The sequence below is a fragment of the Ranitomeya variabilis genome, chromosome 6 (genome assembly GCF_051348905.1).
Source record: "Ranitomeya variabilis isolate aRanVar5 chromosome 6, aRanVar5.hap1, whole genome shotgun sequence".
NCBI classification, from domain to species: Eukaryota; Metazoa; Chordata; class Amphibia; order Anura; family Dendrobatidae; genus Ranitomeya; species Ranitomeya variabilis.
Window position 1 is genome coordinate 260,577,365 of NC_135237.1, and position 13,387 is coordinate 260,590,751.

Here is a 13,387-nt window from a genome sequence, read left to right on the forward strand (position 1 = left end):
TTTTTTTCTCTTTCTCATACAGATATACCCCATGGAGGGAAGGGGAATAGCCTTACAGAATAGGTTTGACTTTCAGTTAATTTTTTTCTTACACAGTTATAATAGCAAGTGATTCTCTAAAGTGTCAGCACAGAAATGTACGTAGCATAAAAGAAAGGTAATCTTTGCTTAGGGACTTTCAATAAGGCTCTAAACTACTTGTGTTTGCTGAATGGTGCTAGGTATTGGAGAAAATAACTGGTAATGTGATAGTAATATTCAGCTCGCAATAGTCTGTACATTTTTTTTGATGACTTGCTTACTACGTATGCACTTTTTTTAAAAAGCCAGTATTATAAAATACCTATAAAAATCAAAATCAATTTCTAAACGATCTTGAAAAAGGATTAAAACTTTAATATTTTTTGTAAAACTGCTTAACCTTTCATTAATCTAGAAGTCTTCAACTCAAGCATGAAAAAAAGTGTTGGGCTCAACAATGTAGGTAGAAAGTGCGGTAACTCTCAGGTACGATAACCAGGCATCGGCCATTACAGCTTTTTAAAGTATATGCTCAGTACAGGTTTTTACATCTCTGTTACTGACGTGCAGGAGCACAGAGTCTGTATGGCGTACACCGAGGCCATATTCTACTCATTACAAAGTACAGCAGAGGTTTGCAGTGGTTATGCTCTTCTGTGCAGGCGTACTTGAGAACCATTATATAATATATATATATATATATATATATATATATATATATATATATATATATATATATATATATATATATATATATATATATATATATAATTTGGTTATCCTCTCACAGGAGTATGGACTATGTGCAAACATTTTTAGTTTGATGCAGTGAATCTAGAAAATCATCATTATGTCTCTGATTGATGCGTAAGGCATGTACATCTGTGGCTGCTCTATATATGCTCTATAGAAAACAGAGCCTTAATATGGCTGGGTGAGTTCACACAAAGTGGAAATCATGATTTTGGCGCAGTTTACACCACTGAGCTCTTGCAGCGAAGAACAGCACAAGGCATACGAATACGGTATTACAAATACCACGTTGAGGAAATAAATCTTCTTGTTTTTTTATGGATCTTCGTATCTGATGCAAGACCTATCTGTTGTAAAAAAAAAAAAAATTCAAGATTTTTTTTTTTTTTACATTTCTTCCATTGGAATCTAGAGGGTGAAATCTATATGCAATATTTCTCTTTTAAAGAGAGGCGAGCCGGTAGATTGGGGTCCCACCTAAACAGAGATTGTCTTGTTGGCCGATGGGCTTACAGCATCTGATAAAAGGAGTGCAAGGAACCTACCTTTTTATGTGTATAGCATTAGTGTATATAGTGTTTACAGTGTGCCATTTCATAGTGCATACAATTGTTCTCTTTAAGGCACAATTCGGCTTCCATCGTATGCCGGACATTTATAATGCAGCTTTCCCCTTTGTTGAATTACATAGGACTGTCTTGTGTAAAACAATCCTTCCTTGAATGCAAATCACAACATTTTTTTTGATAGTTGAAAAACAACCTGGGACAGATTTATGAAACTGTGTTAAAGTAAAACCTCCTTTCTTGCCAATAAGAACTAATCCGGGCACCGCTTTCATTTCTTATTGTGCTGAGCATTCATTTTTCATTTTACTCAGTTTTATAAATCTGCCCCACTGTGGTTTATATTTTAAAAATATTTTTCAAAAACTTTTTTTTTTACATTACTGAATACCTAAGTTGAAATGCTGCACTAAGTTTCACTTAGCAATTGTCTTTCCTTCTTACATTTCCAAACTCCAGATACAATTTGTAGCCCCTCTTAGTTTCAGAATTTTCTCTTTTGGGTATGTTCCTTCCAGTAATACATGCTGAATGTGAGTACTGTGACTCAAGATACTTCAACCATGGACTAATTCTTAACACTGCCTAGAATGGATCTCTTTTAGCTTGTGCAGATAGACACTGTGTCAAATAATTCCACCCCTCCACCAAATCTCCACCCACAGAGTCTGCTGGGGTGCTCTCCTCTTACCTTACATTGAAACACAATCTATATAAGTAACCCCCCCCTCACACCCATTTTAGACCAGCTTATATCTGCTTTTTGTCCTTTCTGCACTCTGATACAGTGGGAGCCATCAGAGGGCATACCAGGAGCTCCTAGTGGAGGAGCAGACCTTGGGACTTGTCATCCTCATTTATTACCTTTATGACTTGGGATGAGCACTGGGAGAAGGGTAACAAGATCCGTTGTTCAAGTGTACTTTATCTTTTTTTGTAATATGAAAAAGTCACATCGAGTCTCTAAGACTTCTGTAACTTTTTAGGCTTCCTACTGACTACATTTCCCAGATTTTTAGTAGTCTGGATTACAATGTAACATCAACTTCACCAAATGTACAGACCCCGTACATAGATTTCAAGACAGGTTATAGATTTTTACACTGCCCCTATGCTGTCCTTATTAGATCATTGATCTGCTAACTCACTGGCGGTACCTATTACATACTACAATAATTATGATATATAATATCTAATACAGTATATTTTGGATCAATGGGACAAATTTCAGTTAGTTAGAAATAACCTTCTGCATTATTTGAAATAGTTCCAGAGAGAAGATGGTATTAGTTATCACATTAGATACATTTTAAGTTGTAAAAGTGGATTAGAGTTTACATAGGGATATAAAAAGAGACTAAAAATCATATGGATCTGCAACACCTAAATTTGAAAATCTGTGGCAGAAATTTTAACCTTAGATTTCTTTTGCTGATTATCACATACTGGATATGAGAATTCTTTGTCATTCAGTGTGGTATGGGAAATAATATCTGGTACATAGATATATCATGATTAGTCACCCAATTTATGTCAGAAAATGCATTTTTGGCAGCAAAGATTTTAATTCATGGCCAAATAATGGCTTAAAAGTCTGCTGGCTATAGCAGCCTGTTTAGAAGTTATCAATATATAGATGGTAAAAATAAACTTCTCAATTCCTGTTATAAAGAAAAAACACAAAAATTGAGCTTGGTTTGAGTTGGTAAACATGTAGCACATAAACACATGTTCACATTGGCCGTAAAACATACAAAACCTACAAGAAACAAAATGAGAAAAAACCCTTCTGTAACTAAATAAGTAAAAAGCAAAAGTGCATTTAAATAACACAGATTTCTTAGTAATACTGTTTTTGATCAAAAATAGCATAAAAGCCATCCCACCGCGACAAGGTGACCCTGATCGAGAGGTCCTACACTGTCTTATATTAAAAACCTTATCGTGTGTCAAAGTTGTGAATAAGGGCAGACAAAAGGACCGAGTCCCAATTAGTGGACACCAGTCTGGGGTAGCCTCTAAATGTGATTTCCAGCTAAGGAAAGGAAGACTGGAAATTCCTGTTATGCCACTTTGCATTAATTCCTGAAAAGCACCTGAAGGGTTAATGAACTACCTGAAAGCAATTTTCAATATGTTGAGGGGTTTTGTTTTTAAATAAATAATAAATAAATAATCTTTATTTCTATATAGCGCTAACATATTCCGCAGCGCTGTACAGTTTGCACACATTATCATTGCTGTCCCCGTTGGGGCTCACAATCTAGATTCCCTATCAGTATGTCTTTGGAATGTGGGAGGAAACCGGAGTACCCGGAGGAAACCCACGCAAGAACATACAAAACTCCTTGCAGATGTTGTCCAAGGTGGGATTTGAACCAGGACTCCAGCGCTGCAAGGCTGCAGTGCTATCCACTGAGCCACTTTTGGGGGTTTCCACAAAAATCACTTCAAAACTTAATAGGTCACTAAAAAAAGTTTTGCAAAATTCCTTGAAAAAATGAAAAATTACTGCTACATTTTTAAACCTTCTAAAATGCCAACCAAATAAAACAACATTTTACAAATGGTCCTGATGTAAAGCAGACATGTGGGAAATGTTACTGTATTTATTAATGTTTTTGTGTGGTGTGACTATCTGGGTTAAAGGGATAATCAGTTAAAGTTTGTAAAATTTCTGATATTTTTATAAATAAAGGCAGAAAATATTGACACAAATTTACCATTATCATAAAGAACAATGTGTCACGAAAAACAGTCTCAAAATTAAAGGGATATGTTGAAGCGTTCCAGAATTATTACCACAGAAAGTGACACTGGTCACAATTCAAAAAGTTTGCCCAGTCATTAAGGGGTTAAGATTACTGGTAGCATTTTTATTTTACCACACTTTTTTTTTTTTTCATTGTTATTTGCTTGTGAGTAATCAGCTGCTATTTGCCGTGTATGAACATATCTCTGATTTTAATAAGGATTTCCATCTGAGTTATGTTTTATCCCATTTTTTACTGATATTTAATGTGTCCTTCTGCTCATAAAGTTTAATATTCTTGCAAATACTTAAAGGTTTAAGTTTCATTATATTGCTTTTTTTCTCTACAGAATTACATGTGTTAGAATACACATTATCATGCCTTATACACCCAGAATCATTGTTTGGCCTTTTAAACGGAACCTATCACCAGAATTTTTTTTTATTAATCTGCAAGATAATAGCGTTATTAACCTGGCCAGTGCTCACACATAGCTGAATGCTGCAGGGAGGTTAATAAAGTTAATTTTCTATCAGCTATCCAGTTTCTGACACGGGGCGGTGCCGTTGCGGGTTCTGTAACTGCTCCGAGTATAGAGAGCAGCCGATATAACCACGCCCCGGACCCCGACTGACAGCTGTCCCCAAAGCAGAGCCAGTGTCAGTCAGTGCAGGGGGCACGGTTACAGCCAGCACTCTCTGTAAGAAAAACTAAGTCCGCACTGGCACCACCCTGTGACTGAGGCCGGGCACGCTGCCGGGGAAAATAAAGTTAATTTTCTCGCCGCAGTGTTCAGGTAAGTGCGGATGCTAGCAGGTTAGTAATGCTATTAACCTGCAGATTAACCCATATCTGCAGCATTTTCCTGGTGACAGATTCCCGTTAATACACATAACCAATTTTTAACAGTTCCACTGCCTCTAGTCTGTTGTGCTTTTTCTACAGAGGGCACATCATCACAAACTCTTTGAAACACAAACCCATGTGGGATACAGAAGACTGATGGGGGAAAGGAAAGGCAGACAATTAGTAATGTTGACTAGTTCATTATTTCTCTATTTTAAGCTTGTAGAACACCTGTTGTGTATCCAAGAAAAAAAATGCTCTTCGGACTTTGACATGGATAGCCTACCTATAACGATGACACATTCAGTATTTGGTCAATATTTCACATCTGTATTTGTAAGCCAAAACCTGTAGTGGGTGAAAAAAGCAGAAGTGGTAACGTGTTTCTATTATACTTTTTTTCTGATTGTTCAATTCCTGATTTTGGCTTACAAATACTGATCTAAAATACTGAATATGTGAATGTAGCCTATTAAGGAGTCCATAAGCCAAATCTAGCTGCATAAACTAAGAACGTAGCCTTGTAGGGGATATAACCTCTATAAAAATCACACTTATAGGGCCCTATTCATTATTGCATTTGTGTCTCTTTTTTGCCTAGGTTTTGGTATGATAACACTGTTTTGATTTGCGCCAACTTCTTCTTTTTACGTGTTTGCCTGTTATTTTCTAATGTTCTCCATTTGAGCCATAGTTTTTGTTTTCCAGATATTTTCCGTTTTGTAGAGGTTTTGAATAGTGATGAGCCAGCACTAAAATGTTTGGGTACTCGTTACTCGAGTTAAGAAAATTGTAACTTGGGGAATAGTGATCACAAAATAATAAGTTTTCATGTATCCTTTAATAAGATGTGTAGTAGAGGGGTGACAAGGACACTAAACTTCAGGAGGGCAAATTTCCAACGGATGAGAGATAATCTTAGTGCAATCAACTGGGACGATATCCTGAGACATAAAAATACACAAAGAAAATGGGAGACGTTTATTAGCATCCTGGATAGGACTTGTGCACAGTATATACCGTATGGGAATAAACATGCTAGAAATAGGAGGAAACCTATATGGATAAATAGAGCTGTAAGGGGCGCAATAAGTGACAAAAAGAAAGCATTTAGAGAATTAAAGGAAGTAAGTAGTGATGAGGCATTAAATAAATACAGAAAATTAAATAAATTCTGTAAAAAGCAAATCAAAGCAGCAAAAATTGAGACAGACTCATTGCCAGAGAGAGTAAAAATAATCCCAAAATATTCTTTAACTGCGTAAATAGTAAGAAACTAAAACATGATAGTTTTGGCCCCCTTAAAAATAGTCTTGGTGAAATGGTGGATGAGGATGAGGGAAAAAGCCAATATGCTAAATGACTTTTTTTTCATCAGTATTTACGCAAGAAAATTCCATGGCAGACAATATGATCAGTGATAACAAAAATTCCCCATTAAGTGTCACCTGCTTAACCCAGCAGGAAGTACGTCGGCGTCTAAAAATCACTAAAATTGATAAATCTCCGGGCCCGGATGGGATACACCCCCGAGTACTGCAGGAATTAAGTACAGTCATTGATAGACCATTATTTTTAATCTTTAAAAAGTCCATAATAACAAGTCTGTACTACAGGATTGGCATATAGCAAATGTGGTGCCAATATTCAAAAAGGGGACAAAAACTGAACTCGGAAATTATAGGCCAGTAAGCTTAACCTCTACTGTGGGTAAAATCCTGGAGGGCATTCTAAGGGATGCTATACTGGAGTTTCTGAAGAGGAATAACCTCATGACCCAGTATCAGCACGGGTTTACTAGGGACTGTTCATGTCAGACTAATTTGATCAGCTTCTATGAAGAGGTAAGTTCTGGACTGGACTAAGGGAACCCACTGGATGTACTTTATATGGACTTTTCAAAAGCTTTTGATACAGTGCCACACAAAAGGTTGATACATAAAATGAGAATAATGGGGATAGGAGAAAATATGTGTAAGTGGGTTAAGAGCTGGCTCAGGGATAGGAAACAAAGGGTGGTTATTAATGGAGCACACTCGAACTGGGTCGCGGTTAGCAGTGGGGTACCACAGGGGTCAGTATTGGGCCCTCTTCTTTTTAACATATTTATTAATGATCCTGTAGGGGGCATACAGAGTGGAATTTCAATATTTGCAGATGACACTAAACTCTGCAGGGTAATCAATACAGAGGAGGACAATTTAATATTACAGGATGATTTATGTAAGCTAGAAGCTTGGGCTGATAAATGGCAAATGAGCTTTAATGGGGATAAATGTAAGGTCATGCACTTGGGTAGAAGTAATAAGATGTATAACTATGTGCTTAATTCTAAAACTCTGGGCAAAACCGTCAATGAAAAAGACCTGGGTGTATGGGTGGATGACAAACTCACATTTAGTGGCCAGTGTCAGGCAGCTGCTAAAAAGGCAAATAAAATAATGGGATGCATTAAAAGAGGCATAGATGCTCATGAGGAGAACATAATTTTACCTCTATACAAGTCACTAGTTTGACCACACTTAGAATACTGTGTACAGTTCTGGTCTCCGGTGTATAAGAAAGACATAGCTGAACTGGAGCAGGTGCAGAAAAGAGCGACCAAGGTTATTAGAGGACTGGGGAGGTCTACAATACCAAGATAGGTTATTACATTTGGGGCTATTTAGTTTGGAAAAACAAAGGCTAAGGGGTGATCTTATGTTAATGTATAAATATATGAGGGGACAGTACAAAGACCTTTCTGATGATCTTTTTAATCATAGACCTGAGACAGGGACAAGGGGGCATCCTCTACGACTGGAGGAAAGAAGGTTTAAGCATAATAACACATGGATTCTTTACTGTAAGAGCAGTGAGACTATGGAACTCTCTGCCGTATGATGTTGTAATGAGTGATTCATTACTTAAATTTAAGAGAGGACTGGATGCCTTTCTTAAAAAGTATAATGTTACAGGGTATATATACTAGATTCCTTGTTAGGGTGTTGATCCAGGGAATTAGTCTGATTGCCGTATGTGGAGTCGGGAAGGAATTTTTTTCCCCAAGGTGGAGCTTACTCTTTGCCACATGGGTTTTTTTTGCCTTCCTCTCGATCAACATGTTGGGGCATGTTAGGTTAGGCTATGGGTTGAACTAGATGGACTTAAAGTCTTCTTTCAACCTTAATAACTATGTTACTATGTAATGCCTGAGTAATGAGTATAATGGAAGTAAATGGGAAATCTCAAGCATTTTCCCGGCGCCCTTCCCCGGAGTTCTGAAAATGATGGAAACAACACTGAATTGACATGAGAACAACATGGGGAAGACTACTGGAGGCATCTCTAAATCCCAGGTCGGTGCTGAGAACAATGTTGCCATAGAATTACGCCACTTTTTACGGACTGTCAATAAAACATACAAAACCGCAGTTAAAATGGATCTGACGGGGAAAAATGTTAAGAAACATTCTTTTCCAGGATAGTAACTTGTATATTTTGGAAAATAAATAAGATTTTAAAAATTCTTATCCATACCTTGGGCTATGTTCGAATGCAGTGTTTTTGCACATTTGCATTGCTTTCAATTATGAAAAAAACATTTAACAGAAAATGTTATTTTACCATTTTAATACCTTATCTGGCCCTGTGGCGTGTAAGGTCACAGCTTTTTTTCAGGGCCATCACTATTTGTAGAGTGTCATCAGGTGGCCTTTTTTATTGTTAGAGGGTCAGGGCGTGTCTTGTAGACAGATGAGACCAAGAGTTTTTTGGTAATGCACATAATTCTACAGTTTACTGTAAATGGAATGAGACCTACAAATAAAAGAGCACTGTAGTTACAGTCAAATATGGTGGAGGTTTAAAGATATTTTGGGGTTGTTTTACTGCCCATGGTCCTCGGTGCCTTGACTGTATGCAAAGCATCATGAAATGTGAAGATTCCCAAAGGATTTTGGGTCGCATTGCAGTGCCCGGGGTCAGAAAGCTGGGTTTGCATTGTAGTAGGTCATGGGTCTTCCAGCAGGACAATAACCTAACATATTTCAAAAAGTACCCCGAAATAGATGGAAACAAAGCACAGAAGAGTTCAGAAGTGGTAATTCCAGCTTCAGCAGTGTAAAGTCTCCCACCATCACTTCTTACATACAGATGCTAGAGAGATACTGTGGATGGACACATTGAATCGGTTAATTTTGTCTGCTTTGATGAATTTCTAAGTATTGAACTTTGTAAAAAAACATGAATCGGTCATGGAAAAAACAACCGCAAGGCTTAGAATTTATAGGGCAATAATCTCTGACTAGATGCCTGTTATACACTATTTTTACTGCCACACCTCACTGTAGATAAATTACAGGTAAGAGCAGTATTGTATGATATAGAAGGGATTTTAACATGCCCCAAAAAGATTTTTTTTCTTGTACCTGGCAGCAAGAAAGTCTGGATGAACGCAAGTAACACTAGCAGCTTGGATGAATTTCAGAGTATAAATTACCATAAAAAACATGAATCAGTCAATGAGTACATGGATAAAAGCAACAGCAAGGCTTAGAATTTATAAGGAAATAATCCCTGTCTAGATGCCTGTCATATGCTATACCCACTGCAACACCTCACCCTACACAAATTGCAGATAAGAGCAGTATTATTATGACAGTATAGAATCCATTTGAATTAGCCCTGAAAAACACAATTTGTTTAATATAGTAGCATCAAGGACTGCTATTTCATCAACCCTGCTGGGGAGTATAGTGGAGCTTTTTGCATCTACTCAGCCAGATGTGGAGGAGACCAGGATCTTTTGTGCTTACTCTACAAACTCTCCTGTCCCGGCTGTGAAATCCTATATGTAGTGTGAGAACTCCCTATATGACAACTATCTGACACCCACAACAAGACACTTGGTCATATACTAAAGGAACCCATTGGCTCTTTTAGTTTCAACATTTTTTTCCCTCAACTAGAAGGTGGATCCACAGAAAAACACTTTTTCCCATTACTAAGTAGTAGTGATGAGCAAGTGTACTCGTTGCTCGGGTTTTCCCAAGCACGCTCGGATGGTCTCCAAGTATTTGTTAGTGTTCGGAGATTTAGTTTTCATCACCGCAGCTGAATGATTTACAACTCCTAGCCAGGCTGAGTACATGTGGGGGTTGCTAGGGAATCCCCACATGTGTTCAAGCTGGCTAATAGCTGTAAATCATTCAGCTGTGACAATGAAATCTAAATCTCTGAACACTAACAAATACTCGGAGACCACCCGAGTGTGCTCGGGAAAACCCGAGCAATGAGTATACTCGCTCATCACTACTGAGTAGTGGGTCTTCTACACTGGTAAAGCACTTAGTGCAAAATATGCCCAAAATTCAAAGGAGGTATTCCAATACCCCTTTGAAGAGACGTAGTGGAAGGCCTCATAAATCTTTTTTTTTTTTTTCATATTATTAGGACGTGGGTATCCTAGACTGGTGATGCCCGCTGAAAACTTTTACCCCCGGGGGGGGGGGGGGTGTTATACATATATAAATAAATAAAATATTGTTTGAGTTAGTCCTCTAAAAATTGTCAATGTGGGCATCATAAACACCCTTAAAATATTTATAACGAGGATAGCCTGATCACCCTGTTGATATGGTGGTGGAGGAGGAGGAGGACGACACAAAAAAGATGAAATCCTGAAGCGTATAATAATGTTTGGATGGAAAGGGTTGCATGGGAAAAGATCAGAAAAAAAGAATTAAAAATAATTTTTAATTATATAGTGGCACTTCTGATTTTCATTGTGCAATAGCTTAAATCTGTTCATTTAGATGTGGCTTAAATGTAATTTTCTTTTAACAGTCAGTCAAGATTGGCCATTTAAAGAGAAAATGTCTGAGATAGTGGCTCCTTTGTTATATGGATATGTAGGAATTGTCTTGATCAGAACCCAACCAATTATTAAGTTATTGTGAACTGTAGTGATCTGACCTATCTTGATACTGTGAGCAAAAGAACATTAAAAAGCAGCCAAGCAATTTTTTTTTTTCCATCCATGCACCCCAACTGGTTGTCTGTGCACTCTACACTTCCTTTGTATATGGTGTATTTATTACTTTGCAGTTCATCTCCTCTTTACTTTTCTTCAAAATGCATCGTAATTTCTTTCTTGTTATTCCTTTTATGTTTTGCTATCATCACGCATCATATAGGTAACTACTGTACAGACAATAAGACCTCTACCTACTGTGGTAGCACCATGACTATTTTCCTATATCTCTTTTGGGCTATAAGCATACATTCATAGAGGTTGAACTGTGATCTACATTATAATTGTGTGATAAGAGCTGTGCAATCATCATCATTACATGTTATAGGAGCTTATGTCCTCTCTATGCACAACTTCTGTAATACATGTCATGCAACTTCATCACACAGAAAGTTCTGTTAACTGAGCTGGTGATCCCCCTTCCATTTCAGAGAACATAAAGTAAATCCCAGGATGTCACCATGAAGTCACATGACCCAACTGAAGGGAAGGGATCTCAGAATTTTAAAATATAAAAGGAGCTGCGTAAATAAAGTATTGTAAGCTGAAATATTTGTATTGGAAGACCTGTGATTGAAAAAAAATTACTCGACTGCTTCTAAATATTTGCTGTCTGTTGACTTCACCACTTCAAATGGGTTTATAAAGCCCAAATTGAATTCAATAGGAACTATACTAACCTGTATGGGATGAGTGCCTCCTAGTTCTAGTTCTAGAGAGACAAAATTGTTTAATTTGTATTTGGCTGTTTAAAGAGGAATAAACTGTTTGGACTTCTTTTTAAAAAGACAGACCTTTCACTCATGATGTATTTCCTAATATACTTTATTATAAGAGAATGTTGGACCATTTTAATAAAATGTAAGAACAGGACTTTTCATTTCTAACTAGGCCATTGCAGAATATGCTGTACATATAGTATGCCCTCCGCTGCAGCTTATTTTCTCTCAACACAATAACAGAACAGGATAATTCACATGTGAATGAAAAATACAGAGCTTTACATTTGTTATTAAACTCATCCACACCAGACAAGCTTCAAACTGTAAGTATACGAAGTATGAAAATGTTGGGATTGAACTATAATAATTGCTTGAGATCTGTTTAAAATGTGCTATATGGGTTTTGAACTCTAGACATTTTAAATGGTGCATAATCTTGCAAACCATGCAATCTTGCCAACAAAAAATGGATGCTATTTAGCAGCTTTATAAGGAATTTTGTGACTATGCATTTTCTTTTATAAAAGAAGCATCAGAACATGACAGATAAGTGTAACATTCAAAGGATCAGCAATGCATGCCTTTCAATGGCTTTGACCAAGCATGTGTATTACTCAAGTTTAGACTCGCTTCAAAGAAGATAGAAGTGTTATATAGGCCAGTGTTACAGCACATGTAAGTGTCATTTGTGAATGCCTAATGACCTGTAAAGGTATCTTAGATAAATTCAAGCATTGTTCACAAAGGGACAATAACAAGGTCTATTTGTAAGTGTAAGATGAATGGCATCATGTAGCCACCCACAGTGCCTGATTCTGCAACTAAACTCTGCTTTAGAACCGTCAGGGGTCCAGATATATCAATTTGATTTTGACAGCAAAAAAATGATTGGCAGTATTTGTCTGGCTTTGCTATACATTTTGCAGAACTGTAAGAGTTTGACCTGTTCATGGCTTCCCTGTCTGGGGCCATCGTGTGTACAGGTATTTTGTATCAGAGAACTTTACATATTTTAATTCTCTAATAGTTTATCTGAAGCATCTCTAAAAGTTTTACAGTAATTACATAGTATTTATCTGTAATATATCATTATGTGTAATAAATGTGAAAATACACTGTTATGTGTTATTAATTCTAGAAATAAAGAATGTTATGGAGTGAATTCCTTTGATGCTGCTCAGAGGTTTGATTGGAAAAGGGGTTTATGAGAGGGATGTTCTTAAATGATAAGTTTGGATGTGTTAGTTTCTCATGTTAAAATGACAGGAAATTATTTTAGAGTCATTTTTAGAGAAAAAAATTCTATGAGTAACTATGTACACATATATCTACAATACAAGCAGGCATGTCAATTCATACACATTACACATATAATACATGCATGCTTAAAGTAAATTATACACAAGTACATTTATGTACAGTGGATATAAAAAAATATATACACCACTATTAAAATGGCAAGTTTAAAGGGAAGGTGCCGTATTTTATCTTTTGTATTAAAAATGATTGTTTATATAAACAATTATTTGTAATACAAATTTACATTTTTTAACTTTAACTTTTTTTTATCATTTTTTTTTTTTTTTCGGCTATGGGCGCCACCATTTTGCTTTGCAGGAGTGTAAGTGTAGCTGCACGACACTTACACTCTGCAAATACGGCAGCCCTGGGCATAGACATCTGCGGTCGGCATCCGACCCTATACTTTACCTT

The 13,387-nt window shown here is 36.8% G+C and overlaps 1 long non-coding RNA gene across 1 annotated transcript in view; it reads left to right on the forward strand.

Moving 5' to 3' along the window:
- The window catches only part of LOC143782292 (uncharacterized), a 19,421-nt gene extending 6,566 nt beyond the window's left edge, over positions 1–12,855 (forward strand). The window contains exons 4-5 of the long non-coding RNA XR_013216921.1: positions 23–63; positions 11,384–12,855. This is a non-coding gene — a long non-coding RNA (uncharacterized LOC143782292). The remainder of the gene's footprint in view (positions 1–22; positions 64–11,383) is intronic.
- The last annotated feature ends 532 nt before the right edge of the window (positions 12,856–13,387 follow it).